The sequence below is a fragment of the Macaca fascicularis genome, chromosome 13, assembly GCF_037993035.2.
Source record: "Macaca fascicularis isolate 582-1 chromosome 13, T2T-MFA8v1.1".
Taxonomy (NCBI): Eukaryota; Metazoa; Chordata; class Mammalia; order Primates; family Cercopithecidae; genus Macaca; species Macaca fascicularis.
In genome coordinates this window covers 53,151,178-53,165,887 of record NC_088387.1, presented here as the reverse complement: position 1 = coordinate 53,165,887, position 14,710 = coordinate 53,151,178, and the positions used below count along the sequence as shown (strand labels likewise).

The following is a 14,710-nucleotide window of genomic DNA, read 5'->3' as shown; positions in this document are numbered from 1 at the left end:
TTTTCTCCTTTACCCAACCCAATTTTAAGGTCCTGAAACAGGTCCTGTGTTTTTCAAATTATTATTATTAGTATAAATTTATGGAGTACAGGTGCAATTTTGTTACCTGCATAGATTGTGTAGTAGTGGCCAGGTCTTTTAGGGTACCCATCAACCAGATAACTCATATTGTACCTATTAAGTAATTTCTCATCATACACCCCCTTCCATCCTCTCATCCTTCTGAGTTTCTGTTGTCCGTAATTCCATACTCTATGTCTGTGTGTACACGTTACTTAGCTCCCACTTATAAGTCAGAACTTGTGATATCTGGCTTCTTGTGTCTGCCTTGTTTCACTTACAAATGACTTCTAGTTCCATTGATGTTACTGCAGAAGACATGATTTCATTCTTTGAAATGTCATATTTACTATTACTTGGCTGAACAGTAAGTATTCCATTGTGTATATATACCATATTTTCTTTATCCAATCATCTGTTGATGGACAGTTAGGTTGATTCCATATCTTTGCTATTGTAATAATCATGTGAGAAACATACAAGTGAAGGTATCTTTTTGTTATAATGATTTTCTTTCCTTAAGGTATATATCCAGTAGTGGGATTGCTGGATCAAATGATAGTTTTATTTTTAGTTTTCTGAGAAATCTCCATACTGTTTTCCATAGAGGTTGAACTAATTTACATTCCCACCAACAGTGTACATGTTCCCTTTTCTCTGTATCTTGACCGACATCTGTTATTTTTTTACTTTTTGATAATTGCCATTCAGACTGGTGTAAGATGCTACCTCATTGTGGGTTTTATTTGCATTTCTCTGATGATTATTAATGTTGAGGATTTTTTCATATGCATGTTGGCCATTTGTATGTCTTCTTTTGCAAAATATCTGCTCATGTCCTTCACCCACTTTTTAATGGGATTATTTGGTTTTATTATTGTTGAGTTATTTGAGCTCCTTGTAAATTCTAGATATTAGTCCTTTATCATATGCATACTTTGCAGCTATTTTCTCCCATTTAGTAGATTGTCTGTTCACTCTGTTGATTCTTTTGCTGTACAGAAGCTTTTTAGCTTAATTAAGTCCTATCTGTCTATTTTTATTTTTGTGGCCTGTGCTTTTGAGGCCTTAGTCATGAATTCTTTGCCTAGACCAATGTCCAGAAGAGTTTTCCCTTGGTTTTATTCTAGCATTTTTATAGTTTCAGATCTTACACTTAAGTTTTTCATCATCTTGAATTTATTTTTGTATATGGTGAGAGACAGGGCTCCAGTTTCAGTCTTCAGCGTTTGGCAATCAGATTTTCGCGGCACCACTTATTGAAAAGGGTGTCTTTTCTCCAGGGTGTGTTCTTATAGACTTTGTCAAAGATCAGTTGACTATACATATGTGGCTTTACTTCTGGGTTCTCTATTCTGTTCCATTGATCTATGTGTCTGTTTTTATACCAGTGACATGCTGTTTTGGTTACCACAGCCTTGTAGTATAATTTGAAGTCAAGTTATATGATGCCTCCAGCCTTGTTCTTTTTGCTTAGGGTTGCTTTGGCTATTTGAGCCCTTTTTTGGTTAAATATAAATTTTAGAATTTTTTTTTCTAGTTCTGTGAAGAAATGGCATTGGTATTTTGATAGGAATTGCATTGAATCTGTAGATTGCTTTGGGTAGTATGATTATTTTAATGATATTGATTTTTCCAATGCATGAGCATGGAATTTTTTTATTTGTTTGTGTCATTTACAATTTCTTTTGTTAGTATTTTGCAGTTTTCCTTGTAGAGATCTTTCATCTCCTTGGTTAAATATATTCCTAGGTATTTTATTTTTTATAGCTATTGTAAATCAGAATGCCTTCTAGATTTTGTTTTCAGCTAGATCATTATTGCTGTATAGAAATGCTACTGATTTTTGTATGTTGATTTTGTATCCTGAAACTTTACTGAATGCATTTATCAAATCTAAGAGTTTTTTGGTGGAGTCTTTAGGTTTTTCTAGATATAAGATCACATCATCAGCAAGTAGGGATAATTTTACCTCCTCTTTTTCAATCTGGTTGCCTCTTATTCCTTTCTCTTGCCTAATTACTCTGGGTAGCACTTGCAGTACTCTATTGAGTAGGAATGGTGAAAGTTGGCATCCCTCTTTTGTTCCAGTTCTTAGAGGGAATACTTTCGACTTTCTCCCATTTAGTATGATGTTGGCTGTGCATTTGTTGCATGTGACCTATATTATTTTGAGGCATGTTCCTCTGATGCCTAGTTTGTTGAGAGTTTTTATTCTGAACAGATGCTGAATTTTAACATATGCTTTCTCTGTGTCTGTTGAGATGATCATATGGTTTTTACCTTAATTCTGTTTGTGTGATGTATCACATTTATTATTTGTGTATATTGAATCGTATACATATAGACTTTGTCAAAGATTCCTGATATAAAACTTATTTGATCATGGTGTATTTTTTTTTTTGATGTGCTGTTGGATTTGGTTTGTTAGTATTTTGTTGAGGATTTTTGAGTCTATATTCATCAGGGATATTGGTCTGTAGTTTTCTTTTTGGTTGTTGTTATGTCCTTGTCTGGTTTTGGTATCAGAGTGATACTGACCCTGTAGAGTGAGTTAGGGAGAATTCTCTCCTTCTCGGTTTTTTGGAACAGTTTCAGGAGGGTTGGTATTAGATTGTCTTTGTATGTTTGGTAGAATTCAACTGTAAATCTATCTGGTTCTGGGTTTTTCTTTTTTGGAAGATTTATTATTACTGATTCAATCTCACTACTCATTGTTGGTCTCTTCAGACTTTCTATTTCTTCCTGCTTCGATCTTGGGAAGTATATGTTTCTAGGAATTTATTCATTTCCTCTAGGTTTTCTAGTTTGTGGGCATCTGGTTGCTAATAATAATCTCTGATGATCTTTTGTATTTCGATGGTATTAGTTGTAATGTCTCCTTTTTCATTTCTGATTTTGTTTGTTTGGATCTCTTTTTTTCTTGGTTAGTCTAACTAGAAGTTTAACAATTTTGTTTGTCTTTTTGAAAAGCCAACTTTTCATTTTGTTGATCCTTTGTATTGTTTCTTTGGTTTCTATTTCATTTAGTTCTGCTCTGATCTTTGTTATTTCTTTTCTTCTGCTAATTTTGAGTTTGGTCTGTTGTTGTTTAGTTTCTAGTTTCTTGAGGTTTGAAATTAGGTTGTTAATTTGTACTCTTTCTACTTTTTGATGTAGGCATTTAATGCTATTAACATCCCTCTTTGCACTGCTTTTGCTGTAGCTTACAGGTTTTGGTATGTTTTTGTATTTTCATTTGTTTAAAAAATTTTTAGATTTCTATCTTAATTTCTTCATTGACCCAATGATCATTCGGTAGCATGTTGTTTAGCTTCCACGTATTTGTATAGTTTTTGAAGTTCCTCTTGGTATTGATTTCTAGTTTTATTCCACTGTGGTCTGAGAAGATTCTTGATTTCAGTTTTTAAAAATTTGCCAAGACTTGTTTTGTGGCCTGACATATGGCCTGTTTTGGAGAATGTTCCCTGTGTTGTTGAGAAGAATGTATATTTTGCAATTGTTGTATAGAATGTTCTGTAAATGTCTATTTGTCCCATTTGGTGTAAAGTCTAATTTAAGACTTTTTAATTGACTTTCAGTCTAGATGATCCGGGTAATGCTGAGAATGGGGTGTTGAGTCCCCACTATTATTGTGTTGCTGTCAATCTGTTTTTCAGTTTTAGGTCAGTAATACTTGTTGCATGCATCTGGGTGCTCCAGTGTTGAGTGCATATGTATTTAGAATTGTTATATCAGTTGGTTTATGTAGTTCCAAATGACTCACTTTGTTCATTCATTTTAATTCTTTTTTCTTATTTTTGCCTGGCTGAGTTATTTAAAAATACTTGTATTCGAGTTCAGAAATTCTGCCTTTTGCTTGGTCTAGTCTACTGTTGTAGCTTTTGAATGTTTTTTGTAATTCCTTCCATAAATGTATTTTTGTTCCAGAATTCCTGTTTGGATTTTTAAAAAGGTATCTATCTTCTTGGTAAATTTATCATTCATATCCTGAATTGATTTTCTGATTCCTTTGTATTGATTTTAGATTTCTCATGCATCTAATTAGGCTTCCTTAAAATCAATATTTTGAATTCTTTATCTGGCATTTTGAGGAGTTTTTTTGGTTAGGAGCTATTGCTAGAGAATTGTTGTCTTCCTTTGAGGGTGTTGTATTACATTGCTTTTTCGTGCTTCCTGCCTTGTTACACTGATTTCTGCACATCTGAAGCAATAGTCACTTCCTCTTATTTTTGAATTTACATTCATTATGGGGTGGGGACATTTTTTCTTGAAGATGTGACTATGATGTTGGTTGGGTAGGGCCGTTTGGCTTTGCTTCTTAGTGTGTGCAGTGGTGAAGATGCTGTATGATTTCCTTGGTCATAAATAGCCTTAGTGGTATCTGGATTCCTTAGTGTGTTAGGATGCAGTTATTGGTTACTTTTTCAGGTTTCAGTGGTAGCAGTGGTGGGCCAAGTGTGTTTCCTTGTGACCTCAGGCAGCATATGCTGGCACCTGTACTGGCAGTTCCAGGCAGGCTGATTTTTGGGCCTGTGGGTGGCTTTTTTGGATGCTGATTGTAGTAGTGGTATACAGGGCAGGTGAGTGGGCTTTTGACCTTTTGGGCAGTGAGGATGATGGGGGCAGTGGGCGTAGCAGTGGTCATGAAGTGTTCTTCTAGTTCTCAAGCTCCGTGCTTTTGTGTTAGCAGTTGTTTCAATGGGCTGCGTGGGCCAGCCTCCAGGCTAGTAGATAGTGTTTGCAGGTAAGAACCAGTTGTGGGGGTAGCATGGAGATTTATGCCTGACCTCTGTTCCCCAGGAGAGGTATTTGGGTAACCCAGGTGGTAGTTGGGTGGTGGAACATCCAGGAGCCTGGATCCCACACTCTGTCTTAGAGTAGGGGACAAAGTTGGGCAGAACTGGACCAAGCAAGCTTGTACTCAGGCCCTCCAATGGCATATGCATGCACCAGCCTTGATTAGGGGGTAGAGGAAGTCCTTAGGCCCCTTGTGAAATGCTTGGTGAGGGGCAACCTTTGCTTTCCTAAAGTCTTAGGATAGGGAGGATAGGGCTGTCCCAGTGGCCACTGTTTGGCCCACAGGAATGAGACTTGCGTTTGTCTCACACCCCAGTCCCAGCAGAGTTCCCTCCTCCATCCTGGCTATGGCAGCCAACTTGGCCACCCAGTCAGTCCTGGCAGGCTGCATCTAGTCCACAACTCAGCCCTAGGCCATAGGAGATGCCACTCAGCTGAAGACCAAGCCTCCACAACAACTCTCCTTTTGCTTAGGACCTGGGATGGTGGTGTGCCCAGTTCCAATGCCAGTGACTGGAGCCCACTCCACACTTGCTTCTCAGAACTGGCTGCAGGGGTTCATCCCCCACTCAAGCCCCAGTCCTGCAAGCACCACCCACGTTCCCCCATGCACAGTCTGTAAGAGCTCGGATCCAGAATGTTGTCCCACAGCAGTCAGTTAGGTTTCAAAAAGGGTGTAGGACATTCCCTGGAGCAGTTCCTCATCATAGTCTTCTTGCCACTCCCCAAGTTAGATTCGTGGTGTGGGAGAGTCAAGGTGCTCTCCTACGGCCTGGATTGTATAATTCCCCAGTGGGAAAGTGGACAGCAGAAAGGCACTCACTCACCCTTTCCCATTTGGGGGATTCACTCCCCTTTCCCAGCTGGCCTCAGCCACACAGCCTTCCTGTTTCCTTCTTCCTGGATTTCAAAGCTTCCTCTCACTTTTTTGCTGAACTCCCAAGTTCCTTCTTGAACACTGCATTTAAATAAGTGTGGAGTCAGATGAGTCCGTGATTCCTGGCCCATGAATGAATGGAGAATAAACACTAGGTTGGCAGCATGAGACAGCACACTAGCTTGGTTCCTCTAAGTGGATGAGATTACTGGAAATGCTTGTAGTCAGCCATCTTGAAAAAGAAGATCTTGTATTTTAAGCATCATTACGTGTTTGCCAACAGGAGGTATACGGTATGTAAATATTGAATTGTTATGTACCTTGGATTTCTTTTCTCCTTTCATTCTTTTAAGTTCTCTGCACCCTTCCGAGCATGATTTCACAATCCATAGCACAATTTAGCCTGGAGGGGTGTGCAGTCATTGTTATTCCACGTGTTCTGGTCTTTCTCACCAGCTACATTCGATATTAAAAGAGATGATGTTTACTTATTTCCATGAATTCCCTCATCTCCCCTGCCCCCAGCTGCTAGCAACAGACAGATACTTATTTTTTCATTTGGTCAACAACTCTTTCTTTAATATGTGCCATGTCCCCAGATCTATGCTAACACTGGGGCACGACCGTGAGAAAGAGAGAGAGAGAGGAGAGAAAAAAAGCCAAAATCTTTTCTCTCAAGGAGCTCACAAACTAGAAGACACAGCAATTACTTTTAAAGAGCCAAGGGAAAACATAGTTACAACTGTGAAAAGAGCCATGTGGGAAAAACACATGACGCCATATGGGGAAAAAATATCTTTGTCAAGTAGGTCAGGGAAGGCTTCCTTGAAATAGTGATGATTAAGCTTAACTCTGTAAGGCCAGCAGAAGCTAACTAGACAGAGAAGGGGGAAGCAGAATGGTGTCTTCGTCACAGGAAATAGCATGTGCAAAGGTCCTGTGACAGAAAGAAGAACAGGCTCTGGAGTAAGGGGAGGGTAATAAAAGTGGAGATCGCTTTGTTAAGGATGTTTGTCTTCATCCTAATAGCTAATAGGTAGTCACTGGGGCTTTCAAGCAAGAAGGTGAAAAAAATCAGATTCTATTTAAAAGATCATTCTAGTTGCTGTATGGAAAATGGATTGGGCTGGAGGTGGCAGATCAGAATGAAAGCAGGAGACCAGATATGAAACTCAAGCCATTGTCCAGGCAGAAAGGACAGATGGTGGGTTGGACACTGGTGGTGGCAGTGGAGATGCAGAAAAGCAAACAGGTTTGTACAATGTTTTGGAGGTAACATTGCCAGGATATGGGAGTGAATATGACATGCAGACAGAATGTGGAGTCAGACGAGTCTGCGATTCCTGGCCTATGAATGAATGGAGAATAAACACTGGGTTGGCAGCATGAGACAGCCCCAGGGCCCTTCCTGACAACCTTGACCGTTTCCCCATAATGCTGAGAGCCCATTTGCCTTCTCCTGGGCATGTCTGATAGGGTTGCTGCACTATTTACTATATGTACTCATCAGGAGGACAAAATCATCTCAGTCTACCCAACAACCAACCTTCAAGATCATTATCTCTGAAGGCCCCCACGGAGCCATGTGCAACTCTGAAACCATTTCCAGGGAATGGTGAGCTGGCTTCATAAACGCTAAGTGAAATTCTGTGTTTCTGCCAGACACTTTGATATATGGAACAATGCTGGTAAGGGTTCCTGCATGGGATTTTTTTTAACCCACCTTGGAGGTATCCCCTGAATGGCAGTTGACAATTAGCTGCTAAGTAAAAGGAGGCACTTATTTTTATTGCGGGCCTTGACAGCTTTATGTTCACTGTTTAAAAGCTGGAGAGTCCTGTGTGTAAAGGTGAGTGGGGAGGGGAAGTGCGGGGGAAAGGAGGGCCGGGAGGGCTGGGGCAGGTGCGGACAGATCCCATGGTTTCCTTTTTGGAGTCAGAACCTGAGCAGTATTTGCAAGCATGTGGTGATCTGGAAGTGAGAGAAGAGGGTTCTTCCAGTCTGGGGAGGAGGGAAGGCCTGAAGCTGGCTCCTCGGAGGCGTGAGTCTTCGGCCTGCCATGCCTCACATCCCCAGGATGCCGCGGTGGGAACTGGGCTGTGGCTTTCCTGCCCTGGCACTGCTTGTTTGCTGGGATTTCAGGAGGAAAACCCCCAAGCTCCGAAAGAAAGGTATTTCTTTTTTATTTTGTGGTTCACTTGTTCTACTAAAAGACTCATTTCCCAGAGCCTCTTCCCTCTCTTGTCAGGGGTGGGGAGCACTTCTGGAACTGAGCCCCTGGGAAGCAGGTATCAGTGCCGGGAGGGCAGGCGCAGTGTGTATGGGGGTGGGGTACTCTCCCGCAGGCCTGGGCTGGGCTAGAGGCAGGGTGGGGAGGGGCTTTTGTCTTGATCCTAGGAGTGTTTGAGTGATGACAAAGGAGGACCAACGTGGGGAGGGAGGTGACAGTTGCTCTTTCTATTTCCACTTTCCCAAACCAACCCAGTTTCCTGGAGTTTTCCAGCAAATCTAAGGAAGGGGTTGAGTGGTAAGGGGTGGAGGATGGACTGTGGGAAGAGCCAGGGCAATTACTAGTGTGGTAGTAAGGTCTCACCCTTCTGTGATTGCTCAGGATGGGGTCCAAAATTTTAGGTCTGGGGACTGGAGACGAGGTGAACATGGTCTGAGGGGAGGTGGGGCTGGCATGGGCTGGCATAGTCTGGCATTAGAGGACTCCCCTTGAGACTTTATGATCTCTGAACTTTTATTCCATTAGCTTTAAACTTTAAAAGGAATTAAAGCCCTGAATATAGAATCACAGGGTAAATATGACCTCAGAAAAATTCCTGATTCAAATCTCAGTTTTCTTATCTGTAAAATGGAACAGTAATACTTACTTTGTAGAGTTCTCATGAGGACTAAATGAGATAGCACCTGTGAAAGTATCAGGGATCAGTTCTCAGCATAAAATTAATGTAATTAATTACATTGGTTAATAGTTATAATTATCATATTACATATATTATAATTACTTTATGGTAATTATATTACATACAATTATTATAATAAATTCATGAACATTTATACCTATTAAGTTGGAACTGCTCTGCTAATGGCCAAAGGGGTGACAATTAGGACCCAGAGGTCAGACATTGGTAGAACTCAGGACCAGGTCTTTGGAGTTCCAGGGATGTTTCTGACTCCAAACTCCTCATGTGATCTGAGATTAAGAGTGACAAAACCTGACCTAGCCAAGCTAAAAAAAAAAAAAAAAAGGATTTTTCTCTCATGTAGGAAGTGACACTGTTGGTCCTGATGTCCCCAGAGCATCCAGTGGTTGGTTCTTGTTGAGAGAATAGCTTTGACTGATTTCTAGGCTGCAGATGACAAGTTCAAAGTCTTCATCATATGGTTGATATTTAAAGTGGTGAGACTATGAGAAAGTGTGCAGATGAGGAAGCGAGGCCCTGGGACCCTCCGACATTTAGAGGACAGCAAGAAAAGGAAGAGTCCTCAGAGGAGGCTAAAAGCATCTGATGAGACACATGGAGAACCAAGAGAGACTGGTGTACCAAAGGCCACGTGAGAAAGTGTCCCAAGAAGGAGGGGGTGACTTGCTGTGTCACATGCTGCTGATAGAGCAGTTAAGATGAAGACAGAGAATTTCACCTCAGATTTTAAAATGTAAAGGCCATTGGTCTCCTTGACAAGAGTAGGTTTGGGGAAGTACTGAGTGCAGAAAAGGGCCAGAGAATGGGAGGAATGTAGGCAGCAGGTAGTGACAGCTCTCTGAGGTCCATCATATACCAGGTTCTGAAAATAGATGCTGAGCCAGATAGACTGTCTGCCTTTGAGGGGTCCACAGTCCAGTGGAAGAGAGGGATGTTTAAAAGAATCATCATAAAATTACATGAGAAGTGATAACATCAAGAAACACACAGGGAGCTCTATGAGTAGAGGAAAGAGTGACCAGTTTTCTCTGAGAAGACATCCAAATTCAGAAGACTGGGTTTCCAGGTGGAGAGTAGGAGGAAGGGCATTCTCTTGAGAATTTTTAAAAGCAAAGACCATTTTTCATTCATCCTATCATACTCTCTAGCTATCAAAGAGCCTGGCCCACAGCAAATGCTCAGCCTACATTTGTTGAATGACTTTGTGAATTCTGGTGGAAGGAATTTGCAAGAAATGGAGTTGCAAAAGAAACCATTATAATGATATAGGCAACAGCAGTGAGAATAGGGAGCTTGTTTAAAGCATATTTAGAATGTACCATTCTAGGCTGGGTGCAGTGGCTCATGCCTGTAATCCCAGCACTTTGGGAAGCCGAGGTGGGTGGATCACGACGTCAGGAAATTGAGACCTTCCTGGCTAACACAGTGAAACCCCGTCTGTATTAAAACTACAAAAAATCAGCTGGGCATGGTGGCAGGCGCCTGTAGTCCCAGCTACTCGGGAGGCTTAGGCAGGAGAATTGCTTGAACCCGGGAGAAGGAGGTTGCAGTGAGCTGAGTTCGCGCCAGTGCACTCCATCCTGGCAACAGAGCGAGACTCCATCTCAAAAAAAAAAAAAAAAAAAAAAAAAGAAGAAGAAGAAGAATGTACCAACCTATTTGGAGAGAGTGAAGAGTGTTGCAGATAATTCTAATGCTCACAATTTTGCTAATTGGATTAGTTAAGTTCAGGTACCTTGTATTAATGGCTTTGCATTTTCAGTGCCTAGGAGAGTACCTGGTGCTTGAGTGATGGAATGAATGCTATTGCCTTTGAGGAAGGCTACAGGAGAAGCAGTGATTTAGGGATGGGATGATAGTGAGATTAGAGAAGATACTGGGAGAACTGCCATTAGTCATTGAACTTATGGTTATAGAGGAGAAAGAGAGAGAGAAAAAGAGAGAGAGAGAGAAAAGATGGAAATAGATATGATATAGCTACATATATAAAGATAAAATAAAACACATTTTTCTATGAGTATAATAGTAAAGAGAGGAAAGCAAATGTTGATCATTTGCATGAGAGCCAAGGTGGAGGATTATTCTTTCATAAATTATATCTATCTATCCATGTGTGTGTGTATATATATATACACACATATATCCATATATACACATATGTATATTATGTGTGTGTGTGTGTGTGTGTGTGTATACATATAGAGAGAGAGAGATCTGGACCAGATATGCAGATTAATAAGTTATAAGTTTATAGGTGATATCTAAATGTGTGAAATCATATGCACTTTCCTAAGGAGAATACTAGAGTGAGAAGAAAAGAAGCTTGAGTTGGAATCCCAGGAAATGATGCACCAAAGGAGCAGGTGGAAGATGGAGCACAGTCAAAGACACTGAAAGGAGTCATCAGTAACATGAGAATAGAACAAGAATGGTTGGATTTATTGCAATGTAGGGAGAAAGTATTGAAGAGGAAGGAGAAGTAACATCAGTCTTCCGAGAAGATCAGTAAGTAGGGTGTGGAATGAACATTAGGAGAGCACTAGAAATCTTAGTGAGCAGATTTAGTGAAGAAGTGCAGGCTAATGAAACAAGATTGTGATGGGTTGAGAGGCTGAGTAGTGAGTGATAAGTGAGGAAGTGGGGCAGACATCTCTCTAGAAGTAGACACAATTTTTTACAAGTATATGGTAAAGAGAAGGAAAGCAAATGTTGGTTGTTTGCATGAGAGCTGAGGTGGGAGATTATTCTTTCATAAATGGCAAAGACCTAGACTCACGTGGGATCTTTCAATTGAAAGAGAAAATTTTAAGATAGAAAGAGTAAGTACTGGAAGAGGTGGAAGGAATGGAACCCACAGTTCAGGAAAGCATCATCCTAGATGAAAGATAGGGCCCTTTTCTTCCTGTGGGAGAAAACAGGAACACAGAGGAGAAAGGATGGGAAAGGCAGGGACTGCAGATGAGGGAGTTCACTCATAACCCTCCGTTTGGTAATGGAAGGAAAGAGGAGCCAAGATCACCTGTTGAGACAGAGAAGTGAGGGAATGGGTGGGGAGCTCAAGAGGAGTGGTGAAAATTTGGAACCAATGTCTTGCAGAGATTGGAAGGATAAATTTCCACAATATGTTATGCGTGGTCTCTTGTAGCTCTCAATGGCCTGATGAAGGCATGCAGAGGGTAGTAGGAAGCAGCAGGGTGGGGATGTTGAAGAAAAAAAGTATGAGTGAGATTAATATCAAAAGGGCTGCATTTGAGGTGTGAGAGGAATAGAGCATGAAGGCAGGACAAGGCTGATAGACTGGGATGAGGAGAAAAGCTAGAGGACTAGACACACATTAAGGTGTAAGAAGGAGCTTGGCTCCAAATCACCTGCAAGGTGGAGCATCTGCTATAAGACCTCAGGAATGGAGCTTGAATCTGAAAGCTTTGACTTCTCTGTGCACATCCTTACACTGTGTTTGTGCTATCTTTCCCCATCAAGTCCAGTGGACCTCTGGAGCCCGAGTTTCAACTGCTGCAGGAGACATCTGCCTCTCCCATTGAAGGGCCCCTCTGTGGACCTCTCAAAGAGAACTTTCCAGATGCTATGTGGTCTGTTTTAAGTCAGATTATTTCGGTCATGTCCTATCAATTTGTTGAAAAGATGTGTCCAGCTCCTTTTACAGACAAATAGAAACCTAATTCCATATGGCTATTGAAATTTTCTAATTGTTTTTCACTACGTTTTGTGTGACCCCTCAAAGGCAGACAGTCCATCTGTTACGTTATTTTCATAACTGGATGGCAAACTCATTAAAAGCATGAACCAGGTCTTCCATGCCCCTTGTATGTACAACCCATTCCATGGAGCCTGGTGCTGGCACATGGCAGGGCACTCAATGCATGCTAGCGTGAAGCTGAATTCATATACCAGGAGATTCCTATTAGTGTTTAAACTAAAGAAATGCCGAATAACCATTAGTCATGGAAAATACTTGCTTAAAGACACATTGATTCATTAAATCCTTCAGCAAAAGTCATTGACTGTCTACCTTTTGCCAGGGGTTATGCTAGACATTGGGGATGAAAACAGCCCTTCCTCCTATTCCCAGTAGTAGGGGGCTTACAATCATGCAGACGACACAGGTACATGCAAATCATGATCACAGAGTATGGAAAGGATTGGGATATTCAAGAAGCAATCTGGTGCACAGAGTAGGATGTAGTCTCTCCATCTGGGTGTCAGTAAGGCATGGCAGATATGATGGTATTTGAGAGGGGCCAAGGAGGACAAAGAGAATTGGCGCCGCCAGGGAAGGGGGAGAGCAGACCGGACAGGGAGAAGAGACTGTTCAAGGACATGGAGACTGCAGAGCATTATGTTTTGGAAACGTCAGGGTGAAATGCCTCTCGGGGCATGGCAGGACATCAGGCCAGGAAAGCAGGTGGGTGCCAAGCCTTGAGGAATGCCAGCCTTGATTCTCAAACTTTAGCCACAGAAGTATTTAATCACAGTCTCACTGCAGTGCAATAAGTGAAACGAACAACAGCCAAGCAGATTTGGTGGTAGTGGGGAACACAGAGGCCCCCTATTCAGCTCCGTCTAGATTCCACTCTCGCCTCCCAACACCTGATGTGATGAAAGAGGAGGCCCTGACAAACTGCCAGGGCTTTACGTGTCTATTTGAAAAACATCACGGAGGCAATTGGGGGAGAAGCAGATGACTACTGAAAACCAAGAGAAGGGCACTCAAGCAGAGCAGTGCTCTAGAAAGGCAAGCAGCAGGAGGGTTTCGAACATGATAGAGAGGAGACTGCAGCAGTTACAGGTGAGAGAGGAGGCTGGCCTAGCCTGGGTAGTGGGTGGGAGCAGAAAAGAACATGCAAGTCAAGAGCCTGGTACAGCTCTATACAGGTGGAATCCACAGGAACTTGAGATGGGATGGAGAGGACCAACCTGAGAGAGAGAATCATGGGGAGAGTCAAGTGACTTTGCAAACGGATGTCCTAGGGATTGAAGTGCCGGGTGCAGCAGAGCCCTGATTATGGCAGAGAGAAAGTCAAGCAGGACAGGACAGAAGCCACGGCCTGTCTTCTGAACCTCCAGGGCCTGGAAGCCTGGTGGGAGAATGGGTAGGCAGTGGTGGTCCTGATTTGTAAACTCGTGTCCTCACACTGCTGGGGCGGGGAGACTGTGGAGCAAAGTTTCTCCACTCGGACAGAGCTGGGATGGAACTGGCCCACACTTGCTTTGCTGGAGGCAGGGTAATTTGGGAAAATATTTTTGGAAAGCAATTTGCATACCATCAAGTTATAAAAATGTTCAAACCTCTTGACCCAGTAATTCTACACATGGGAATTTGTCCTGAGGAAATAGTTCAAAAGAATGAAACGCTTTTGTTCATGCATCCAAATGTTAATTAATTAGAAATTATGCATTGAACGGCACACATTCCAGGATCTCTGCCAGGTGAATGAACATGTCTGCTGTGGCAATGTTTATAATTAGGACATAGTAAACAACCTAAATTATTTTAAATTCCACAGTGGTTTAGTGCTATGAGACATCTATGTGATAGACTACAGTAGGCCCTCTTTATCCTTGGGGGATATGTTTCCAGACCGCAGTGGATGCCTGAGATCTCAGATAGTCCTGAGCCCTATATACGCTGTGTCTTTTCAGTCTTATAACTGAGACAACTACTAAGTATAACTGAGACAACTACTATGTGACTCTGGGCAAGCAGTGTATGCAAAGTGGATGCACTAAACAAAGAGATGATTCACATCTCAGGCTGGACTGAGCGGGACCGCGAGAAATTTCATCATGCTACTCAGAATGACATGCAATTTAAAACTTATGAATTGTTTGTTTCTGGAATTTTGCATTTAATATTTTCAGACTGCAGTTGACTGTGGCTAAGGGGGGATGCCTTACTGTGTTATGCTTTACTACTCTCTGACGCAAGTGGACACAAAACGGCCTGCTTGCTGCCATGGTTAAGGCACATTGCTGGGAGTTCACTGCCTAGGCCTGAATCCCAACTGTGCCATGCTGTGAGCTG

The 14,710-nt window shown here is 41.9% G+C and overlaps 1 protein-coding gene across 9 annotated transcripts in view; it reads left to right on the top strand.

Annotated features, from left to right (window-relative positions):
* ARHGAP25 (Rho GTPase activating protein 25) overlaps positions 1 to 14,710 on the top strand; it is a 90,699-nt gene that overhangs the window by 56,024 nt on the left and 19,965 nt on the right. The window lies entirely within an intron of this gene.